The sequence below is a fragment of the Anarhichas minor genome, unplaced genomic scaffold (genome assembly GCF_050575085.1).
Source record: "Anarhichas minor isolate MPS153535 unplaced genomic scaffold, ASM5057508v1 ptg000086l, whole genome shotgun sequence".
NCBI classification, from domain to species: domain Eukaryota; kingdom Metazoa; phylum Chordata; class Actinopteri; order Perciformes; family Anarhichadidae; genus Anarhichas; species Anarhichas minor.
This window is the reverse complement of record NW_027466532.1, coordinates 2,756,063-2,781,168: the sequence shown is the minus strand read 5'-3', so window position 1 is coordinate 2,781,168 and position 25,106 is coordinate 2,756,063.

The following is a 25,106-nucleotide window of genomic DNA, read 5'->3' as shown; positions in this document are numbered from 1 at the left end:
TTTTAGAATGTTTGAATCGTTTTTAGAATGTTTGAATCGTTTTTAGAATGTTTGAATCGTTTTTAGAATGTTTGAATCGTTTTTAGAATGTTTGAATTTTTTTTAGAATTCTTTAGAATGTTTGAATCGTTTTTAGAATGTTTGAATCGTTTTTAGAATGTTTGATCTTTTTAGAATGTTTGAATCGTTTTTAGAATGTTTGAATCTTTTTTAGAATGTTTGAATCCTTTTAGAATGTTTGAATCATTTTTAGAATGTTTGAATCGTTTTAAGAATGTTTGAATCGTTTTAGAATGTTTGAATCGTTTTTAGAATGTTTGAATCATTTTTAGAATGTTTGAATCGTTTTAGAATGTTTGAATCATTTTTAGAATGTTTGAATCGTTTTTAGAATGTTTGATCTTTTTAGAATGTTTGATCTTTTTAGAATGTTTGAATCGTTTTTAGAATGTTTGAATCTTTTTTAGAATGTTTGAATCGTTTTAAGAATGTTTGAATCCTTTTAGAATGTTTGAATCGTTTTTAGAATGTTTGAATCGTTTTAGAATGTTTGAATCGTTTTTAGAATGTTTGAATCGTTTTTAGAATGTTTGAATCGTTTTTAGAATGTTTGAATCGTTTTTAGAATGTTTGAATCGTTTTTAGAATGTTTGAATCTTTTTTAGAATGTTTGAATCGTTTTAAGAATGTTTGAATCCTTTTAGAATGTTTGAATCGTTTTTAGAATGTTTGAATCTTTTTAGAATGTTTGAATCATTTTAGAATGTTTGAATCGTTTTTAGAATGTTTGAATCTTTTTTAGAATGTTTGAATCTTTTTAGAATGTTTGAATCATTTTAGAATGTTTGAATCGTTTTTAGAATGTTTGAATCTTTTTTAGAATGTTTGAATCGTTTTTAGAATGTTTGAATCATTTTAGAATGTTTGAATCGTTTTTAGAATGTTTGAATCTTTTTTAGAATGTTTGAATCGTTTTTAGAATGTTTGAATCTTTTTTAGAATGTTTGAATCATTTTAGAATGTTTGAATCGTTTTTAGAATGTTTGAATCATTTTAGAATGTTTGAATCGTTTTTAGAATGTTTGAATCTTTTTTAGAATGTTTGAATCGTTTTTAGAATGTTTGAATCTTTTTTAGAATGTTTGAATCGTTTTTAGAATGTTTGAATCCTTTTTAGAATTTTTTAGAATGTTTGAATCATTTTTAGAATGTTTGAATCCTTTTTAGAATGTTTGAATCGTTTTTAGAATTTTTTAGAATGTTTGAATCATTTTTAGAATGTTTGAATCGTTTTTAGAATGTTTGAATCGTTTTTAGAATGTTTGATCTTTTTAGAATGTTTGATCTTTTTAGAATGTTTGAATCGTTTTTAGAATGTTTGAATCTTTTTTAGAATGGTTGAATCCTTTTAGAATGTTTGAATCGTTTTAGAATGTTTGAATCATTTTAGAATGTTTGAATCGTTTTTAGAATGTTTGAATCGTTTTTAGAATGTTTGAATCGTTTTTAGAATTTTTTAGAATGTTTGAATCATTTTTAGAATGTTTGAATCGTTTTTAGAATGTTTGAATCGTTTTTAGAATGTTTGATCTTTTTAGAATGTTTGATCTTTTTAGAATGTTTGAATCCTTTTAGAATGTTTGAATCCTTTTTAGAATGTTTGATCTTTTTAGAATGTTTGATCTTTTTAGAATGTTTGAATCCTTTTAGAATGTTTGAATCGTTTTTAGAATGTTTGAATCTTTTTTAGAATTTTTTAGAATGTTTGAATCGTTTTTAGAATGTTTGAATCGTTTTTAGAATGTTTGAATCGTTTTTGAATGTTTGAATCGTTTTTAGAATGTTTGAATCGTTTTTGAATGTTTGAATCGTTTTTAGAATGTTTGAATCGTTTTAAGAATGTTTGAATCTTTTTAGAATGTTTGAATCATTTTAGAATGTTTGAATCGTTTTTAGAATGTTTGAATCCTTTTAGAATGTTTGAATCGTTTTTAGAATGTTTGAATCGTTTTTAGAATGTTTGAATCCTTTTAGAATGTTTGAATCTTTTTTAGAATGTTTGAATCGTTTTTAGAATGTTTGAATCTTTTTTAGAATGTTTGAATCGTTTTAAGAATGTTTGAATCTTTTTTAGAATGTTTGAATCCTTTTAGAATGTTTGAATCTTTTTTAGAATGTTTGAATCGTTTTTAGAATGTTTGAATCGTTTTTAGAATTTTTTAGAATGTTTGAATCATTTTTAGAATGTTTGAATCGTTTTTAGAATGTTTGAATCGTTTTTGAATGTTTGAATCCTTTTTAGAATGTTTGAATCCTTTTTAGAATGTTTGAATCGTTTTTAGAATGTTTGAATCGTTTTTAGAATGTTTGAATCTTTTTTAGAATTCTTTAGAATGTTTGAATCGTTTTTAGAATGTTTGAATCGTTTTTAGAATGTTTGAATCCTTTTAGAATGTTTGAATCGTTTTTAGAATGTTTGATCTTTTTAGAATGTTTGATCTATTTAGAATGTTTGAATCGTTTTTAGAATGTTTGAATCTTTTTTAGAATGTTTGAATCGTTTTAAGAATGTTTGAATCCTTTTAGAATGTTTGAATCATTTTAGAATGTTTGAATCGTTTTTAGAATGTTTGAATCATTTTTAGAATGTTTGAATCGTTTTTAGAATGTTTGAATCGTTTTTAGAATGTTTGAATCGTTTTTAGAATGTTTGAATCGTTTTTAGAATGTTTGAATTTTTTTTAGAATTCTTTAGAATGTTTGAATCGTTTTTAGAATGTTTGAATCGTTTTTAGAATGTTTGATCTTTTTAGAATGTTTGAATCGTTTTTAGAATGTTTGAATCTTTTTTAGAATGTTTGAATCCTTTTAGAATGTTTGAATCGTTTTTAGAATGTTTGAATCGTTTTTAGAATGTTTGAATCGTTTTAGAATGTTTGAATCGTTTTTAGAATGTTTGAATCGTTTTTAGAATTTTTTAGAATGTTTGAATCGTTTTTAGAATGTTTGAATCGTTTTTAGAATTTTTTAGAATGTTTGAATCATTTTTAGAATGTTTGAATCCTTTTTAGAATGTTTGAATCGTTTTTGAATGTTTGAATCCTTTTTAGAATGTTTGAATCTTTTTAGAATGTTTGAATCCTTTTAGAATGTTTGAATCGTTTTTAGAATGTTTGAATCTTTTTAGAATGTTTGAATCTTTTTAGAATGTTTGAATCATTTTAGAATGTTTGAATCATTTTAGAATGTTTGAATCGTTTTTAGAATGTTTGAATCTTTTTTAGAATGTTTGAATCGTTTTTAGAATGTTTGAATCTTTTTTAGAATGTTTGAATCGTTTTTAGAATGTTTGAATCATTTTTAGAATGTTTGAATCGTTTTTAGAATGTTTGAATCGTTTTTGAATGTTTGAATCCTTTTTAGAATGTTTGAATCCTTTTTAGAATGTTTGAATCGTTTTTAGAATGTTTGAATCGTTTTTAGAATGTTTGAATCTTTTTTAGAATTCTTTAGAATGTTTGAATCGTTTTTAGAATGTTTGAATCGTTTTTAGAATGTTTGAATCCTTTTAGAATGTTTGAATCGTTTTTAGAATGTTTGATCTTTTTAGAATGTTTGATCTATTTAGAATGTTTGAATCGTTTTTAGAATGTTTGAATCGTTTTTAGAATGTTTGAATTTTTTTTAGAATTCTTTAGAATGTTTGAATCGTTTTAGAATGTTTGAATCGTTTTTAGAATGTTTGAATCTTTTTTAGAATGTTTGAATCCTTTTAGAATGTTTGAATCATTTTTAGAATGTTTGAATCGTTTTAAGAATGTTTGAATCGTTTTAGAATGTTTGAATCGTTTTTAGAATGTTTGAATCATTTTTAGAATGTTTGAATCGTTTTAGAATGTTTGAATCATTTTTAGAATGTTTGAATCGTTTTTAGAATGTTTGATCTTTTTAGAATGTTTGATCTTTTTAGAATGTTTGAATCGTTTTTAGAATGTTTGAATCTTTTTTAGAATGTTTGAATCGTTTTAAGAATGTTTGAATCCTTTTAGAATGTTTGAATCGTTTTTAGAATGTTTGAATCGTTTTAGAATGTTTGAATCGTTTTTAGAATGTTTGAATCGTTTTTAGAATGTTTGAATCGTTTTTAGAATGTTTGAATCGTTTTTAGAATGTTTGAATCTTTTTTAGAATGTTTGAATCGTTTTAAGAATGTTTGAATCCTTTTAGAATGTTTGAATCGTTTTTAGAATGTTTGAATCTTTTTAGAATGTTTGAATCATTTTAGAATGTTTGAATCGTTTTTAGAATGTTTGAATCTTTTTTAGAATGTTTGAATCTTTTTAGAATGTTTGAATCATTTTAGAATGTTTGAATCGTTTTTAGAATGTTTGAATCTTTTTTAGAATGTTTGAATCGTTTTTAGAATGTTTGAATCATTTTAGAATGTTTGAATCGTTTTTAGAATGTTTGAATCTTTTTTAGAATGTTTGAATCGTTTTTAGAATGTTTGAATCTTTTTTAGAATGTTTGAATCGTTTTTAGAATGTTTGAATCCTTTTTAGAATGTTTGAATCGTTTTTAGAATTTTTTAGAATGTTTGAATCATTTTTAGAATGTTTGAATCGTTTTTAGAATGTTTGAATCGTTTTTAGAATGTTTGATCTTTTTAGAATGTTTGATCTTTTTAGAATGTTTGAATCGTTTTTAGAATGTTTGAATCTTTTTTAGAATGGTTGAATCCTTTTAGAATGTTTGAATCGTTTTAGAATGTTTGAATCATTTTAGAATGTTTGAATCGTTTTTAGAATGTTTGAATCGTTTTTAGAATGTTTGAATCGTTTTTAGAATTTTTTAGAATGTTTGAATCATTTTTAGAATGTTTGAATCGTTTTTAGAATGTTTGAATCGTTTTTAGAATGTTTGAATCCTTTTAGAATGTTTGAATCTTTTTTAGAATGTTTGAATCGTTTTTAGAATGTTTGAATCTTTTTTAGAATTTTTTAGAATGTTTGAATCGTTTTTAGAATGTTTGAATCATTTTTAGAATGTTTGAATCGTTTTTAGAATGTTTGATCTTTTTAGAATGTTTGATCTTTTTAGAATGTTTGAATCCTTTCAGAATGTTTGAATCGTTTTTAGAATGTTTGATCTTTTTAGAATGTTTGATCTTTTTAGAATGTTTGAATCCTTTTAGAATGTTTGAATCGTTTTTAGAATGTTTGAATCTTTTTTAGAATTTTTTAGAATGTTTGAATCGTTTTTAGAATGTTTGAATCGTTTTTAGAATGTTTGAATCGTTTTTGAATGTTTGAATCGTTTTTAGAATGTTTGAATCGTTTTTGAATGTTTGAATCGTTTTTAGAATGTTTGAATCGTTTTAAGAATGTTTGAATCTTTTTAGAATGTTTGAATCATTTTAGAATGTTTGAATCGTTTTTAGAATGTTTGAATCCTTTTAGAATGTTTGAATCGTTTTTAGAATGTTTGAATCGTTTTTAGAATGTTTGAATCCTTTTAGAATGTTTGAATCTTTTTTAGAATGTTTGAATCGTTTTTAGAATGTTTGAATCTTTTTTAGAATGTTTGAATCGTTTTAAGAATGTTTGAATCTTTTTTAGAATGTTTGAATCCTTTTAGAATGTTTGAATCTTTTTTAGAATGTTTGAATCGTTTTTAGAATGTTTGAATCGTTTTTAGAATTTTTTAGAATGTTTGAATCATTTTTAGAATGTTTGAATCGTTTTTAGAATGTTTGAATCGTTTTTGAATGTTTGAATCCTTTTTAGAATGTTTGAATCCTTTTTAGAATGTTTGAATCGTTTTTAGAATGTTTGAATCGTTTTTAGAATGTTTGAATCTTTTTTAGAATTCTTTAGAATGTTTGAATCGTTTTTAGAATGTTTGAATCGTTTTTAGAATGTTTGAATCCTTTTAGAATGTTTGAATCGTTTTTAGAATGTTTGATCTTTTTAGAATGTTTGATCTATTTAGAATGTTTGAATCGTTTTTAGAATGTTTGAATCTTTTTTAGAATGTTTGAATCTTTTTTAGAATGTTTGAATCGTTTTAAGAATGTTTGAATCCTTTTAGAATGTTTGAATCATTTTAGAATGTTTGAATCGTTTTTAGAATGTTTGAATCATTTTTAGAATGTTTGAATCGTTTTTAGAATGTTTGAATCGTTTTTAGAATGTTTGAATCGTTTTTAGAATGTTTGAATCGTTTTTAGAATGTTTGAATTTTTTTTAGAATTCTTTAGAATGTTTGAATCGTTTTTAGAATGTTTGAATCGTTTTTAGAATGTTTGATCTTTTTAGAATGTTTGAATCGTTTTTAGAATGTTTGAATCTTTTTTAGAATGTTTGAATCCTTTTAGAATGTTTGAATCGTTTTTAGAATGTTTGAATCGTTTTTAGAATGTTTGAATCGTTTTAAGAATGTTTGAATCGTTTTAGAATGTTTGAATCGTTTTTAGAATGTTTGAATCATTTTTAGAATGTTTGAATCGTTTTAGAATGTTTGAATCATTTTTAGAATGTTTGAATCGTTTTTAGAATGTTTGATCTTTTTAGAATGTTTGATCTTTTTAGAATGTTTGAATCGTTTTTAGAATGTTTGAATCTTTTTTAGAATGTTTGAATCGTTTTAAGAATGTTTGAATCCTTTTAGAATGTTTGAATCGTTTTTAGAATGTTTGAATCGTTTTAGAATGTTTGAATCGTTTTTAGAATGTTTGAATCGTTTTTAGAATGTTTGAATCGTTTTTAGAATGTTTGAATCGTTTTTAGAATGTTTGAATCGTTTTTAGAATGTTTGAATCTTTTTTAGAATGTTTGAATCGTTTTAAGAATGTTTGAATCCTTTTAGAATGTTTGAATCGTTTTTAGAATGTTTGAATCTTTTTAGAATGTTTGAATCATTTTAGAATGTTTGAATCGTTTTTAGAATGTTTGAATCTTTTTTAGAATGTTTGAATCTTTTTAGAATGTTTGAATCCTTTTTAGAATTTTTTAGAATGTTTGAATCATTTTTAGAATGTTTGAATCCTTTTTAGAATGTTTGAATCGTTTTTAGAATTTTTTAGAATGTTTGAATCATTTTTAGAATGTTTGAATCGTTTTTAGAATGTTTGAATCGTTTTTAGAATGTTTGATCTTTTTAGAATGTTTGATCTTTTTAGAATGTTTGAATCGTTTTTAGAATGTTTGAATCTTTTTTAGAATGGTTGAATCCTTTTAGAATGTTTGAATCGTTTTAGAATGTTTGAATCATTTTAGAATGTTTGAATCGTTTTTAGAATGTTTGAATCGTTTTTAGAATGTTTGAATCGTTTTTAGAATTTTTTAGAATGTTTGAATCATTTTTAGAATGTTTGAATCGTTTTTAGAATGTTTGAATCGTTTTTAGAATGTTTGAATCCTTTTAGAATGTTTGAATCTTTTTTAGAATGTTTGAATCGTTTTTAGAATGTTTGAATCATTTTTAGAATGTTTGAATCGTTTTTAGAATGTTTGATCTTTTTAGAATGTTTGATCTTTTTAGAATGTTTGAATCGTTTTTAGAATGTTTGAATCTTTTTTAGAATGTTTGAATCCTTTTAGAATGTTTGAATCTTTTTAGAATGTTTGAATCGTTTTAAGAATGTTTGAATCCTTTTAGAATGTTTGAATCGTTTTTAGAATGTTTGAATCTTTTTTAGAATTTTTTAGAATGTTTGAATCGTTTTTAGAATGTTTGAATCGTTTTTAGAATGTTTGAATCGTTTTTGAATGTTTGAATCGTTTTTAGAATGTTTGAATCGTTTTTGAATGTTTGAATCGTTTTTAGAATGTTTGAATCGTTTTAAGAATGTTTGAATCTTTTTAGAATGTTTGAATCATTTTAGAATGTTTGAATCGTTTTTAGAATGTTTGAATCCTTTTAGAATGTTTGAATCGTTTTTAGAATGTTTGAATCGTTTTTAGAATGTTTGAATCCTTTTAGAATGTTTGAATCTTTTTTAGAATGTTTGAATCGTTTTTAGAATGTTTGAATCTTTTTTAGAATGTTTGAATCGTTTTAAGAATGTTTGAATCTTTTTTAGAATGTTTGAATCCTTTTAGAATGTTTGAATCTTTTTTAGAATGTTTGAATCGTTTTTAGAATGTTTGAATCGTTTTTAGAATTTTTTAGAATGTTTGAATCATTTTTAGAATGTTTGAATCGTTTTTAGAATGTTTGAATCGTTTTTGAATGTTTGAATCCTTTTTAGAATGTTTGAATCCTTTTTAGAATGTTTGAATCGTTTTTAGAATGTTTGAATCGTTTTTAGAATGTTTGAATCTTTTTTAGAATGTTTGAATCTTTTTTAGAATGTTTGAATCGTTTTAAGAATGTTTGAATCCTTTTAGAATGTTTGAATCATTTTAGAATGTTTGAATCGTTTTTAGAATGTTTGAATCATTTTTAGAATGTTTGAATCGTTTTTAGAATGTTTGAATCGTTTTTAGAATGTTTGAATCGTTTTTAGAATGTTTGAATCGTTTTTAGAATGTTTGAATTTTTTTTAGAATTCTTTAGAATGTTTGAATCGTTTTTAGAATGTTTGAATCGTTTTTAGAATGTTTGATCTTTTTAGAATGTTTGAATCGTTTTTAGAATGTTTGAATCTTTTTTAGAATGTTTGAATCCTTTTAGAATGTTTGAATCGTTTTTAGAATGTTTGAATCGTTTTTAGAATGTTTGAATCGTTTTAAGAATGTTTGAATCGTTTTAGAATGTTTGAATCGTTTTTAGAATGTTTGAATCATTTTTAGAATGTTTGAATCGTTTTAGAATGTTTGAATCATTTTTAGAATGTTTGAATCGTTTTTAGAATGTTTCATCTTTTTAGAATGTTTGATCTTTTTAGAATGTTTGAATCGTTTTTAGAATGTTTGAATCTTTTTTAGAATGTTTGAATCGTTTTAAGAATGTTTGAATCCTTTTAGAATGTTTGAATCGTTTTTAGAATGTTTGAATCGTTTTAGAATGTTTGAATCGTTTTTAGAATGTTTGAATCGTTTTTAGAATGTTTGAATCGTTTTTAGAATGTTTGAATCGTTTTTAGAATGTTTGAATCGTTTTTAGAATGTTTGAATCTTTTTTAGAATGTTTGAATCGTTTTAAGAATGTTTGAATCCTTTTAGAATGTTTGAATCGTTTTTAGAATGTTTGAATCTTTTTAGAATGTTTGAATCATTTTAGAATGTTTGAATCGTTTTTAGAATGTTTGAATCTTTTTTAGAATGTTTGAATCTTTTTAGAATGTTTGAATCATTTTAGAATGTTTGAATCGTTTTTAGAATGTTTGAATCTTTTTTAGAATGTTTGAATCGTTTTTAGAATGTTTGAATCATTTTAGAATGTTTGAATCGTTTTTAGAATGTTTGAATCTTTTTTAGAATGTTTGAATCGTTTTTAGAATGTTTGAATCTTTTTTAGAATGTTTGAATCGTTTTTAGAATGTTTGAATCCTTTTTAGAATTTTTTAGAATGTTTGAATCATTTTTAGAATGTTTGAATCCTTTTTAGAATGTTTGAATCGTTTTTAGAATTTTTTAGAATGTTTGAATCATTTTTAGAATGTTTGAATCGTTTTTAGAATGTTTGAATCGTTTTTAGAATGTTTGATCTTTTTAGAATGTTTGATCTTTTTAGAATGTTTGAATCGTTTTTAGAATGTTTGAATCTTTTTTAGAATGGTTGAATCCTTTTAGAATGTTTGAATCGTTTTAGAATGTTTGAATCATTTTAGAATGTTTGAATCGTTTTTAGAATGTTTGAATCGTTTTTAGAATGTTTGAATCGTTTTTAGAATTTTTTAGAATGTTTGAATCATTTTTAGAATGTTTGAATCGTTTTTAGAATGTTTGAATCGTTTTTAGAATGTTTGAATCCTTTTAGAATGTTTGAATCTTTTTTAGAATGTTTGAATCGTTTTTAGAATGTTTGAATCATTTTTAGAATGTTTGAATCGTTTTTAGAATGTTTGATCTTTTTAGAATGTTTGATCTTTTTAGAATGTTTGAATCGTTTTTAGAATGTTTGAATCTTTTTTAGAATGTTTGAATCCTTTTAGAATGTTTGAATCTTTTTTAGAATGTTTGAATCCTTTTAGAATGTTTGAATCGTTTTTAGAATGTTTGAATCGTTTTTAGAATGTTTGAATCGTTTTAAGAATGTTTGAATCGTTTTAGAATGTTTGAATCGTTTTTAGAATGTTTGAATCATTTTTAGAATGTTTGAATCGTTTTAGAATGTTTGAATCATTTTTAGAATGTTTGAATCGTTTTTAGAATGTTTCATCTTTTTAGAATGTTTGATCTTTTTAGAATGTTTGAATCGTTTTTAGAATGTTTGAATCTTTTTTAGAATGTTTGAATCGTTTTAAGAATGTTTGAATCCTTTTAGAATGTTTGAATCGTTTTTAGAATGTTTGAATCGTTTTAGAATGTTTGAATCGTTTTTAGAATGTTTGAATCGTTTTTAGAATGTTTGAATCGTTTTTAGAATGTTTGAATCGTTTTTAGAATGTTTGAATCGTTTTTAGAATGTTTGAATCTTTTTTAGAATGTTTGAATCGTTTTAAGAATGTTTGAATCCTTTTAGAATGTTTGAATCGTTTTTAGAATGTTTGAATCTTTTTAGAATGTTTGAATCATTTTAGAATGTTTGAATCGTTTTTAGAATGTTTGAATCTTTTTTAGAATGTTTGAATCTTTTTAGAATGTTTGAATCATTTTAGAATGTTTGAATCGTTTTTAGAATGTTTGAATCTTTTTTAGAATGTTTGAATCGTTTTTAGAATGTTTGAATCATTTTAGAATGTTTGAATCGTTTTTAGAATGTTTGAATCTTTTTTAGAATGTTTGAATCGTTTTTAGAATGTTTGAATCTTTTTTAGAATGTTTGAATCGGTTTTAGAATGTTTGAATCCTTTTTAGAATTTTTTAGAATGTTTGAATCATTTTTAGAATGTTTGAATCCTTTTTAGAATGTTTGAATCGTTTTTAGAATTTTTTAGAATGTTTGAATCATTTTTAGAATGTTTGAATCGTTTTTAGAATGTTTGAATCGTTTTTAGAATGTTTGATCTTTTTAGAATGTTTGATCTTTTTAGAATGTTTGAATCGTTTTTAGAATGTTTGAATCTTTTTTAGAATGGTTGAATCCTTTTAGAATGTTTGAATCGTTTTAGAATGTTTGAATCATTTTAGAATGTTTGAATCGTTTTTAGAATGTTTGAATCGTTTTTAGAATGTTTGAATCGTTTTTAGAATTTTTTAGAATGTTTGAATCATTTTTAGAATGTTTGAATCGTTTTTAGAATGTTTGAATCGTTTTTAGAATGTTTGAATCCTTTTAGAATGTTTGAATCTTTTTTAGAATGTTTGAATCGTTTTTAGAATGTTTGAATCATTTTTAGAATGTTTGAATCGTTTTTAGAATGTTTGATCTTTTTAGAATGTTTGATCTTTTTAGAATGTTTGAATCGTTTTTAGAATGTTTGAATCTTTTTTAGAATGTTTGAATCCTTTTAGAATGTTTGAATCTTTTTAGAATGTTTGAATCGTTTTAAGAATGTTTGAATCCTTTTAGAATATTTGAATCGTTTTTAGAATGTTTGAATCGTTTTAAGAATGTTTGAATCTTTTTTAGAATGTTTGAATCCTTTTAGAATGTTTGAATCTTTTTTAGAATGTTTGAATCGTTTTTAGAATGTTTGAATCGTTTTTAGAATTTTTTAGAATGTTTGAATCATTTTTAGAATGTTTGAATCGTTTTTAGAATGTTTGAATCGTTTTTGAATGTTTGAATCCTTTTTAGAATGTTTGAATCCTTTTTAGAATGTTTGAATCGTTTTTAGAATGTTTGAATCGTTTTTAGAATGTTTGAATCTTTTTTAGAATTCTTTAGAATGTTTGAATCGTTTTTAGAATGTTTGAATCGTTTTTAGAATGTTTGAATCCTTTTAGAATGTTTGAATCGTTTTTAGAATGTTTGATCTTTTTAGAATGTTTGATCTATTTAGAATGTTTGAATCGTTTTTAGAATGTTTGAATCTTTTTTAGAATGTTTGAATCTTTTTTAGAATGTTTGAATCGTTTTAAGAATGTTTGAATCCTTTTAGAATGTTTGAATCATTTTAGAATGTTTGAATCGTTTTTAGAATGTTTGAATCATTTTTAGAATGTTTGAATCGTTTTTAGAATGTTTGAATCGTTTTTAGAATGTTTGAATCGTTTTTAGAATGTTTGAATCGTTTTTAGAATGTTTGAATTTTTTTTAGAATTCTTTAGAATGTTTGAATCGTTTTTAGAATGTTTGAATCGTTTTTAGAATGTTTGATCTTTTTAGAATGTTTGAATCGTTTTTAGAATGTTTGAATCTTTTTTAGAATGTTTGAATCCTTTTAGAATGTTTGAATCGTTTTTAGAATGTTTGAATCGTTTTTAGAATGTTTGAATCGTTTTAAGAATGTTTGAATCGTTTTAGAATGTTTGAATCGTTTTTAGAATGTTTGAATCATTTTTAGAATGTTTGAATCGTTTTAGAATGTTTGAATCATTTTTAGAATGTTTGAATCGTTTTTAGAATGTTTGATCTTTTTAGAATGTTTGATCTTTTTAGAATGTTTGAATCGTTTTTAGAATGTTTGAATCTTTTTTAGAATGTTTGAATCGTTTTAAGAATGTTTGAATCCTTTTAGAATGTTTGAATCGTTTTTAGAATGTTTGAATCGTTTTAGAATGTTTGAATCGTTTTTAGAATGTTTGAATCGTTTTTAGAATGTTTGAATCGTTTTTAGAATGTTTGAATCTTTTTTAGAATGTTTGAATCGTTTTTAGAATGTTTGAATCCTTTTTAGAATTTTTTAGAATGTTTGAATCATTTTTAGAATGTTTGAATCCTTTTTAGAATGTTTGAATCGTTTTTAGAATTTTTTAGAATGTTTGAATCATTTTTAGAATGTTTGAATCGTTTTTAGAATGTTTGAATCGTTTTTAGAATGTTTGATCTTTTTAGAATGTTTGATCTTTTTAGAATGTTTGAATCGTTTTTAGAATGTTTGAATCTTTTTTAGAATGGTTGAATCCTTTTAGAATGTTTGAATCGTTTTAGAATGTTTGAATCATTTTAGAATGTTTGAATCGTTTTTAGAATGTTTGAATCGTTTTTAGAATGTTTGAATCGTTTTTAGAATTTTTTAGAATGTTTGAATCATTTTTAGAATGTTTGAATCGTTTTTAGAATGTTTGAATCGTTTTTAGAATGTTTGAATCCTTTTAGAATGTTTGAATCTTTTTTAGAATGTTTGAATCGTTTTTAGAATGTTTGAATCATTTTTAGAATGTTTGAATCGTTTTTAGAATGTTTGATCTTTTTAGAATGTTTGATCTTTTTAGAATGTTTGAATCGTTTTTAGAATGTTTGAATCTTTTTTAGAATGTTTGAATCCTTTTAGAATGTTTGAATCTTTTTAGAATGTTTGAATCGTTTTAAGAATGTTTGAATCCTTTTAGAATATTTGAATCGTTTTTAGAATGTTTGAATCGTTTTAAGAATGTTTGAATCTTTTTTAGAATGTTTGAATCCTTTTAGAATGTTTGAATCTTTTTTAGAATGTTTGAATCGTTTTTAGAATGTTTGAATCGTTTTTAGAATTTTTTAGAATGTTTGAATCATTTTTAGAATGTTTGAATCGTTTTTGAATGTTTGAATCCTTTTTAGAATGTTTGAATCCTTTTTAGAATGTTTGAATCGTTTTTAGAATGTTTGAATCGTTTTTAGAATGTTTGAATCTTTTTTAGAATTCTTTAGAATGTTTGAATCGTTTTTAGAATGTTTGAATCGTTTTTAGAATGTTTGAATCCTTTTAGAATGTTTGAATCGTTTTTAGAATGTTTGATCTTTTTAGAATGTTTGATCTATTTAGAATGTTTGAATCGTTTTTAGAATGTTTGAATCTTTTTTAGAATGTTTGAATCTTTTTTAGAATGTTTGAATCGTTTTAAGAATGTTTGAATCCTTTTAGAATGTTTGAATCATTTTAGAATGTTTGAATCGTTTTTAGAATGTTTGAATCATTTTTAGAATGTTTGAATCGTTTTTAGAATGTTTGAATCGTTTTTAGAATGTTTGAATCGTTTTTAGAATGTTTGAATCGTTTTTAGAATGTTTGAATTTTTTTTAGAATTCTTTAGAATGTTTGAATCGTTTTTAGAATGTTTGAATCGTTTTTAGAATGTTTGATCTTTTTAGAATGTTTGAATCGTTTTTAGAATGTTTGAATCTTTTTTAGAATGTTTGAATCCTTTTAGAATGTTTGAATCGTTTTTAGAATGTTTGAATCGTTTTTAGAATGTTTGAATCGTTTTAAGAATGTTTGAATCGTTTTAGAATGTTTGAATCGTTTTTAGAATGTTTGAATCATTTTTAGAATGTTTGAATCGTTTTAGAATGTTTGAATCATTTTTAGAATGTTTGAATCGTTTTTAGAATGTTTGATCTTTTTAGAATGTTTGATCTTTTTAGAATGTTTGAATCGTTTTTAGAATGTTTGAATCTTTTTTAGAATGTTTGAATCGTTTTAAGAATGTTTGAATCCTTTTAGAATGTTTGAATCGTTTTTAGAATGTTTGAATCGTTTTAGAATGTTTGAATCGTTTTTAGAATGTTTGAATCGTTTTTAGAATGTTTGAATCGTTTTTAGAATGTTTGAATCGTTTTTAGAATGTTTGAATCGTTTTTAGAATGTTTGAATCTTTTTTAGAATGTTTGAATCGTTTTAAGAATGTTTGAATCCTTTTAGAATGTTTGAATCGTTTTTAGAATGTTTGAATCTTTTTAGAATGTTTGAATCATTTTAGAATGTTTGAATCGTTTTTAGAATGTTTGAATCTTTTTTAGAATGTTTGAATCTTTTTAGAATGTTTGAATCATTTTAGAATGTTTGAATCGTTTTTAGAATGTTTGAATCTTTTTTAGAATGTTTGAATCGTTTTTAGAATGTTTGAATCATTTTAGAATGTTTGAATCGTTTTTAGAATGTTTGAATCTTTTTTAGAATGTTTGAATCGTTTTTAGAATGTTTGAATCTTTTTTAGAATGTTTGGATCGTTTTTAGAATGTTTGAATCCTTTTTAGAATTTTTTAGAATGTTTGAATCATTTTTAGAATGTTTGAATCCTTTTTAGAATGTTTGAATCGTTTTTAGAATTTTTTAGAATGTTTGAATCATTTTTAGAATGTTTGAATCGTTTTTAGAATGTTTGAATCGTTTTTAGAATGTTTGATCTTTTTAGAATGTTTGATCTTTTTAGAATGTTTGAATCGTTTTTAGAATGTTTGAATCTTTTTTAGAATGGTTGAATCCTTTTAGAATGTTTGAATCGTTTTAGAATGTTTGAATCATTTTAGAATGTTTGAATCGTTTTTAGAATGTTTGAATCGTTTTTAGAATGTTTGAATCGTTTTTAGAATTTTTTAGAATGTTTGAATCATTTTTAGAATGTTTGAATCGTTTTTAGAATGTTTGAATCGTTTTTAGAATGTTTGAATCCTTTTAGAATGTTTGAATCTTTTTTAGAATGTTTGAATCGTTTTTAGAATGTTTGAATCTTTTTTAGAATTTTTTAGAATGTTTGAATCGTTTTTAGAATGTTTGAATCATTTTTAGAATGTTTGAATCGTTTTTAGAATGTTTGATCTTTTTAGAATGTTTGATCTTTTTAGAATGTTTGAATCGTTTTTAGAATGTTTGAATCTTTTTTAGAATGTTTGAATCCTTTTAGAATGTTTGAATCTTTTTAGAATGTTTGAATCGTTTTAAGAATGTTTGAATCCTTTTAGAATGTTTGAATCGTTTTTAGAATGTTTGAATCTTTTTTAGAATTTTTTAGAATGTTTGAATCGTTTTTAGAATGTTTGAATCGTTTTTAGAATGTTTGAATCGTTTTTGAATGTTTGAATCGTTTTTAGAATGTTTGAATCGTTTTTGAATGTTTGAATCGTTTTTAGAATGTTTGAATCCTTTTAGAATGTTTGAATCGTTTTTAGAATGTTTGAATCGTTTTTAGAATGTTTGAATCCTTTTAGAATGTTTGAATCTTTTTTAGAATGTTTGAATCGTTTTTAGAATGTTTGAATCTTTTTTAGAATGTTTGAATCGTTTTAAGAATGTTTGAATCTTTTTTAGAATGTTTGAATCCTTTTAGAATGTTTGAATCTTTTTTAGAATGTTTGAATCGTTTTTAGAATGTTTGAATCGTTTTTAGAATTTTTTAGAATGTTTGAATCATTTTTAGAATGTTTGAATCGTTTTTAGAATGTTTGAATCGTTTTTGAATGTTTGAATCCTTTTTAGAATGTTTGAATCTTTTTTAGAATGTTTGAATCGTTTTAAGAATGTTTGAATCTTTTTTAGAATGTTTGAATCCTTTTAGAATGTTTGAATCTTTTTTAGAATGTTTGAATCGTTTTTAGAATGTTTGAATCGTTTTTAGAATTTTTTAGAATGTTTGAATCATTTTTAGAATGTTTGAATCGTTTTTAGAATGTTTGAATCGTTTTTGAATGTTTGAATCCTTTTTAGAATGTTTGAATCCTTTTTAGAATGTTTGAATCGTTTTTAGAATGTTTGAATCGTTTTTAGAATGTTTGAATCTTTTTTAGAATGTTTGAATCTTTTTTAGAATGTTTGAATCTTTTTAGAATGTTTGAATCGTTTTAAGAATGTTTGAATCCTTTTAGAATATTTGAATCGTTTTTAGAATGTTTGAATCGTTTTAAGAATGTTTGAATCTTTTTTAGAATGTTTGAATCCTTTTAGAATGTTTGAATCTTTTTTAGAATGTTTGAATCGTTTTTAGAATGTTTGAATCGTTTTTAGAATTTTTTAGAATGTTTGAATCATTTTTAGAATGTTTGAATCGTTTTTAGAATGTTTGAATCGTTTTTGAATGTTTGAATCCTTTTTAGAATGTTTGAATCCTTTTTAGAATGTTTGAATCGTTTTTAGAATGTTTGAATCGTTTTTAGAATGTTTGAATCTTTTTTAGAATTCTTTAGAATGTTTGAATCGTTTTTAGAATGTTTGAATCGTTTTTAGAATGTTTGAATCCTTTTAGAATGTTTGAATCTTTTTTAGAATGTTTGAATCGTTTTTAGAATGTTTGAATCGTTTTTAGAATTTTTTAGAATGTTTGAATCATTTTTAGAATGTTTGAATCGTTTTTAGAATGTTTGAATCGTTTTTGAATGTTTGAATCCTTTTTAGAATGTTTGAATCCTTTTTAGAATGTTTGAATCGTTTTTAGAATGTTTGAATCGTTTTTAGAATGTTTGAATCTTTTTTAGAATTCTTTAGAATGTTTGAATCGTTTTTAGAATGTTTGAATCGTTTTTAGAATGTTTGAATCCTTTTAGAATGTTTGAATCGTTTTTAGAATGTTTGATCTTTTTAGAATGTTTGATCTATTTAGAATGTTTGAATCGTTTTTAGAATGTTTGAATCTTTTTTAGAATGTTTGAATCTTTTTTAGAATGTTTGAATCGTTTTAAGAATGTTTGAATCCTTTTAGAATGTTTGAATCATTTTAGAATGTTTGAATCGTTTTTAGAATGTTTGAATCATTTTTAGAATGTTTGAATCGTTTTTAGAATGTTTGATCTTTTTAGAATGTTTGAATCGTTTTTAGAATGTTTGAATCTTTTTTAGAATGTTTGAATCGTTTTTAGAATGTTTGAATCTTTTTTAGAATTTTTTAGAATGTTTGAATCGTTTTTAGAATGTTTGAATCATTTTTAGAATGTTTGAATCGTTTTTAGAATGTTTGATCTTTTTAGAATGTTTGATCTTTTTAGAATGTTTGAATCCTTTTAGAATGTTTGAATCGTTTTTAGAATGTTTGATCTTTTTAGAATGTTTGATCTTTTTAGAATGTTTGAATCCTTTTAGAATGTTTGAATCGTTTTTAGAATGTTTGAATCTTTTTTAGAATTTTTTAGAATGTTTGAATCGTTTTTAGAATGTTTGAATCGTTTTTAGAATGTTTGAATCGTTTTTGAATGTTTGAATCGTTTTTAGAATGTTTGAATCGTTTTTGAATGTTTGAATCGTTTTTAGAATGTTTGAATCGTTTTAAGAATGTTTGAATCTTTTTAGAATGTTTGAATCATTTTAGAATGTTTGAATCGTTTTTAGAATGTTTGAATCCTTTTAGAATGTTTGAATCGTTTTTAGAATGTTTGAATCGTTTTTAGAATGTTTGAATCCTTTTAGAATGTTTGAATCTTTTTTAGAATGTTTGAATCGTTTTTAGAATGTTTGAATCTTTTTTAGAATGTTTGAATCGTTTTAAGAATGTTTGAATCTTTTTTAGAATGTTTGAATCCTTTTAGAATGTTTGAATCTTTTTTAGAATGTTTGAATCGTTTTTAGAATGTTTGAATCGTTTTTAGAATTTTTTAGAATGTTTGAATCATTTTTAGAATGTTTGAATCGTTTTTAGAATGTTTGAATCGTTTTTGAATGTTTGAATCCTTTTTAGAATGTTTGAATCCTTTTTAGAATGTTTGAATCGTTTTTAGAATGTTTGAATCGTTTTTAGAATGTTTGAATCTTTTTTAGAATTCTTTAGAATGTTTGAATCGTTTTTAGAATGTTTGAATCGTTTTTAGAATGTTTGAATCCTTTTAGAATGTTTGAATCGTTTTTAGAATGTTTGATCTTTTTAGAATGTTTGATCTATTTAGAATGTTTGAATCGTTTTTAGAATGTTTGAATCTTTTTTAGAATGTTTGAATCTTTTTTAGAATGTTTGAATCGTTTTAAGAATGTTTGAATCCTTTTAGAATGTTTGAATCATTTTAGAATGTTTGAATCGTTTTTAGAATGTTTGAATCATTTTTAGAATGTTTGAATCGTTTTTAGAATGTTTGAATCGTTTTTAGAATGTTTGAATCGTTTTTAGAATGTTTGAATCGTTTTTAGAATGTTTGAATTTTTTTTAGAATTCTTTAGAATGTTTGAATCGTTTTTAGAATGTTTGAATCGTTTTTAGAATGTTTGATCTTTTTAGAATGTTTGAATCGTTTTTAGAATGTTTGAATCTTTTTTAGAATGTTTGAATCCTTTTAGAATGTTTGAATCGTTTTTAGAATGTTTGAATCGTTTTTAGAATGTTTGAATCGTTTTAGAATGTTTGAATCGTTTTTAGAATGTTTGAATCGTTTTTAGAATTTTTTAGAATGTTTGAATCATTTTTAGAATGTTTGAATCCTTTTTAGAATGTTTGAATCGTTTTTGAATGTTTGAATCCTTTTTAGAATGTTTGAATCTTTTTAGAATGTTTGAATCCTTTTAGAATGTTTGAATCGTTTTTAGAATGTTTGAATCTTTTTAGAATGTTTGAATCTTTTTAGAATGTTTGAATCATTTTAGAATGTTTGAATCATTTTAGAATGTTTGAATCGTTTTTAGAATGTTTGAATCTTTTTTAGAATGTTTGAATCGTTTTTAGAATGTTTGAATCTTTTTTAGAATGTTTGAATCGTTTTTAGAATGTTTGAATCATTTTTAGAATGTTTGAATCGTTTTTAGAATGTTTGAATCGTTTTTGAATGTTTGAATCCTTTTTAGAATGTTTGAATCCTTTTTAGAATGTTTGAATCGTTTTTAGAATGTTTGAATCGTTTTTAGAATGTTTGAATCTTTTTTAGAATTCTTTAGAATGTTTGAATCGTTTTTAGAATGTTTGAATCGTTTTTAGAATGTTTGAATCCTTTTAGAATGTTTGAATCGTTTTTAGAATGTTTGATCTTTTTAGAATGTTTGATCTATTTAGAATGTTTGAATCGTTTTTAGAATGTTTGAATCTTTTTTAGAATGTTTGAATCTTTTTTAGAATGTTTGAATCGTTTTAAGAATGTTTGAATCCTTTTAGAATGTTTGAATCATTTTAGAATGTTTGAATCGTTTTTAGAATGTTTGAATCATTTTTAGAATGTTTGAATCGTTTTTAGAATGTTTGAATCGTTTTTAGAATGTTTGAATCGTTTTTAGAATGTTTGAATCGTTTTTAGAATGTTTGAATTTTTTTTAGAATTCTTTAGAATGTTTGAATCGTTTTAGAATGTTTGAATCGTTTTTAGAATGTTTGAATCTTTTTTAGAATGTTTGAATCCTTTTAGAATGTTTGAATCATTTTTAGAATGTTTGAATCGTTTTAAGAATGTTTGAATCGTTTTAGAATGTTTGAATCGTTTTTAGAATGTTTGAATCATTTTTAGAATGTTTGAATCGTTTTAGAATGTTTGAATCATTTTTAGAATGTTTGAATCGTTTTTAGAATGTTTGATCTTTTTAGAATGTTTGATCTTTTTAGAATGTTTGAATCGTTTTTAGAATGTTTGAATCTTTTTTAGAATGTTTGAATCGTTTTAAGAATGTTTGAATCCTTTTAGAATGTTTGAATCGTTTTTAGAATGTTTGAATCGTTTTAGAATGTTTGAATCGTTTTTAGAATGTTTGAATCGTTTTTAGAATGTTTGAATCGTTTTTAGAATGTTTGAATCGTTTTTAGAATGTTTGAATCTTTTTTAGAATGTTTGAATCGTTTTAAGAATGTTTGAATCCTTTTAGAATGTTTGAATCGTTTTTAGAATGTTTGAATCTTTTTAGAATGTTTGAATCATTTTAGAATGTTTGAATCGTTTTTAGAATGTTTGAATCTTTTTTAGAATGTTTGAATCTTTTTAGAATGTTTGAATCATTTTAGAATGTTTGAATCGTTTTTAGAATGTTTGAATCTTTTTTAGAATGTTTGAATCGTTTTTAGAATGTTTGAATCATTTTAGAATGTTTGAATCGTTTTTAGAATGTTTGAATCTTTTTTAGAATGTTTGAATCGTTTTTAGAATGTTTGAATCTTTTTTAGAATGTTTGAATCGTTTTTAGAATGTTTGAATCCTTTTTAGAATTTTTTAGAATGTTTGAATCATTTTTAGAATGTTTGAATCCTTTTTAGAATGTTTGAATCGTTTTTAGAATTTTTTAGAATGTTTGAATCATTTTTAGAATGTTTGAATCGTTTTTAGAATGTTTGAATCGTTTTTAGAATGTTTGATCTTTTTAGAATGTTTGATCTTTTTAGAATGTTTGAATCGTTTTTAGAATGTTTGAATCTTTTTTAGAATGGTTGAATCCTTTTAGAATGTTTGAATCGTTTTAGAATGTTTGAATCATTTTAGAATGTTTGAATCGTTTTTAGAATGTTTGAATCGTTTTTAGAATGTTTGAATCGTTTTTAGAATTTTTTAGAATGTTTGAATCATTTTTAGAATGTTTGAATCGTTTTTAGAATGTTTGAATCGTTTTTAGAATGTTTGAATCCTTTTAGAATGTTTGAATCTTTTTTAGAATGTTTGAATCGTTTTTAGAATGTTTGAATCTTTTTTAGAATTTTTTAGAATGTTTGAATCGTTTTTAGAATGTTTGAATCATTTTTAGAATGTTTGAATCGTTTTTAGAATGTTTGATCTTTTTAGAATGTTTGATCTTTTTAGAATGTTTGAATCCTTTCAGAATGTTTGAATCGTTTTTAGAATGTTTGATCTTTTTAGAATGTTTGATCTTTTTAGAATGTTTGAATCCTTTTAGAATGTTTGAATCGTTTTTAGAATGTTTGAATCTTTTTTAGAATTTTTTAGAATGTTTGAATCGTTTTTAGAATGTTTGAATCGTTTTTAGAATGTTTGAATCGTTTTTGAATGTTTGAATCGTTTTTAGAATGTTTGAATCGTTTTTGAATGTTTGAATCGTTTTTAGAATGTTTGAATCGTTTTAAGAATGTTTGAATCTTTTTAGAATGTTTGAATCATTTTAGAATGTTTGAATCGTTTTTAGAATGTTTGAATCCTTTTAGAATGTTTGAATCGTTTTTAGAATGTTTGAATCGTTTTTAGAATGTTTGAATCCTTTTAGAATGTTTGAATCTTTTTTAGAATGTTTGAATCGTTTTTAGAATGTTTGAATCTTTTTTAGAATGTTTGAATCGTTTTAAGAATGTTTGAATCTTTTTTAGAATGTTTGAATCCTTTTAGAATGTTTGAATCTTTTTTAGAATGTTTGAATCGTTTTTAGAATGTTTGAATCGTTTTTAGAATTTTTTAGAATGTTTGAATCATTTTTAGAATGTTTGAATCGTTTTTAGAATGTTTGAATCGTTTTTGAATGTTTGAATCCTTTTTAGAATGTTTGAATCCTTTTTAGAATGTTTGAATCGTTTTTAGAATGTTTGAATCGTTTTTAGAATGTTTGAATCTTTTTTAGAATTCTTTAGAATGTTTGAATCGTTTTTAGAATGTTTGAATCGTTTTTAGAATGTTTGAATCCTTTTAGAATGTTTGAATCGTTTTTAGAATGTTTGATCTTTTTAGAATGTTTGATCTATTTAGAATGTTTGAATCGTTTTTAGAATGTTTGAATCTTTTTTAGAATGTTTGAATCTTTTTTAGAATGTTTGAATCGTTTTAAGAATGTTTGAATCCTTTTAGAATGTTTGAATCATTTTAGAATGTTTGAATCGTTTTTAGAATGTTTGAATCATTTTTAGAATGTTTGAATCGTTTTTAGAATGTTTGAATCGTTTTTAGAATGTTTGAATCGTTTTTAGAATGTTTGAATCGTTTTTAGAATGTTTGAATTTTTTTTAGAATTCTTTAGAATGTTTGAATCGTTTTTAGAATGTTTGAATCGTTTTTAGAATGTTTGATCTTTTTAGAATGTTTGAATCGTTTTTAGAATGTTTGAATCTTTTTTAGAATGTTTGAATCCTTTTAGAATGTTTGAATCGTTTTTAGAATGTTTGAATCGTTTTTAGAATGTTTGAATCGTTTTAAGAATGTTTGAATCGTTTTAGAATGTTTGAATCGTTTTTAGAATGTTTGAATCATTTTTAGAATGTTTGAATCGTTTTAGAATGTTTGAATCATTTTTAGAATGTTTGAATCGTTTTTAGAATGTTTGATCTTTTTAGAATGTTTGATCTTTTTAGAATGTTTGAATCGTTTTTAGAATGTTTGAATCTTTTTTAGAATGTTTGAATCGTTTTAAGAATGTTTGAATCCTTTTAGAATGTTTGAATCGTTTTTATAATGTTTGAATCGTTTTAGAATGTTTGAATCGTTTTTAGAATGTTTGAATCGTTTTTAGAATGTTTGAATCGTTTTTAGAATGTTTGAATCGTTTTTAGAATGTTTGAATCGTTTTTAGAATGTTTGAATCTTTTTTAGAATGTTTGAATCGTTTTAAGAATGTTTGAATCCTTTTAGAATGTTTGAATCGTTTTTAGAATGTTTGAATCTTTTTAGAATGTTTGAATCATTTTAGAATGTTTGAATCGTTTTTAGAATGTTTGAATCTTTTTTAGAATGTTTGAATCTTTTTAGAATGTTTGAATCATTTTAGAATGTTTGAATCGTTTTTAGAATGTTTGAATCTTTTTTAGAATGTTTGAATCGTTTTTAGAATGTTTGAATCATTTTAGAATGTTTGAATCGTTTTTAGAATGTTTGAATCTTTTTTAGAATGTTTGAATCGTTTTTAGAATGTTTGAATCTTTTTTAGAATGTTTGAATCGTTTTTAGAATGTTTGAATCCTTTTTAGAATTTTTTAGAATGTTTGAATCATTTTTAGAATGTTTGAATCCTTTTTAGAATGTTTGAATCGTTTTTAGAATTTTTTAGAATGTTTGAATCATTTTTAGAATGTTTGAATCGTTTTTAGAATGTTTGAATCGTTTTTAGAATGTTTGATCTTTTTAGAATGTTTGATCTTTTTAGAATGTTTGAATCGTTTTTAGAATGTTTGAATCTTTTTTAGAATGGTTGAATCCTTTTAGAATGTTTGAATCGTTTTAGAATGTTTGAATCATTTTAGAATGTTTGAATCGTTTTTAGAATGTTTGAATCGTTTTTAGAATGTTTGAATCATTTTTAGAATGTTTGAATCGTTTTTAGAATGTTTGAATCGTTTTTAGAATGTTTGAATCCTTTTAGAATGTTTGAATCTTTTTTAGAATGTTTGAATCGTTTTTAGAATGTTTGAATCTTTTTTAGAATTTTTTAGAATGTTTGAATCGTTTTTAGAATGTTTGAATCATTTTTAGAATGTTTGAATCGTTTTTAGAATGTTTGATCTTTTTAGAATGTTTGATCTTTTTAGAATGTTTGAATCGTTTTTAGAATGTTTGAATCTTTTTTAGAATGTTTGAATCCTTTTAGAATGTTTGAATCTTTTTAGAATGTTTGAATCGTTTTAAGAATGTTTGAATCCTTTTAGAATGTTTGAATCGTTTTTAGAATGTTTGAATCTTTTTTAGAATTTTTTAGAATGTTTGAATCGTTTTTAGAATGTTTGAATCGTTTTTAGAATGTTTGAATCGTTTTTGAATGTTTGAATCGTTTTTAGAATGTTTGAATCGTTTTTGAATGTTTGAATCGTTTTTAGAATGTTTGAATCGTTTTAAGAATGTTTGAATCTTTTTAGAATGTTTGAATCATTTTAGAATGTTTGAATCGTTTTTAGAATGTTTGAATCCTTTTAGAATGTTTGAATCGTTTTTAGAATGTTTGAATCGTTTTTAGAATGTTTGAATCCTTTTAGAATGTTTGAATCTTTTTTAGAATGTTTGAATCGTTTTTAGAATGTTTGAATCTTTTTTAGAATGTTTGAATCGTTTTAAGAATGTTTGAATCTTTTTTAGAATGTTTGAATCCTTTTAGAATGTTTGAATCTTTTTTAGAATGTTTGAATCGTTTTTAGAATGTTTGAATCGTTTTTAGAATTTTTTAGAATGTTTGAATCATTTTTAGAATGTTTGAATCGTTTTTAGAATGTTTGAATCGTTTTTGAATGTTTGAATCCTTTTTAGAATGTTTGAATCCTTTTTAGAATGTTTGAATCGTTTTTAGAATGTTTGAATCGTTTTTAGAATGTTTGAATCTTTTTTAGAATGTTTGAATCTTTTTTAGAATGTTTGAATCGTTTTAAGAATGTTTGAATCCTTTTAGAATGTTTGAA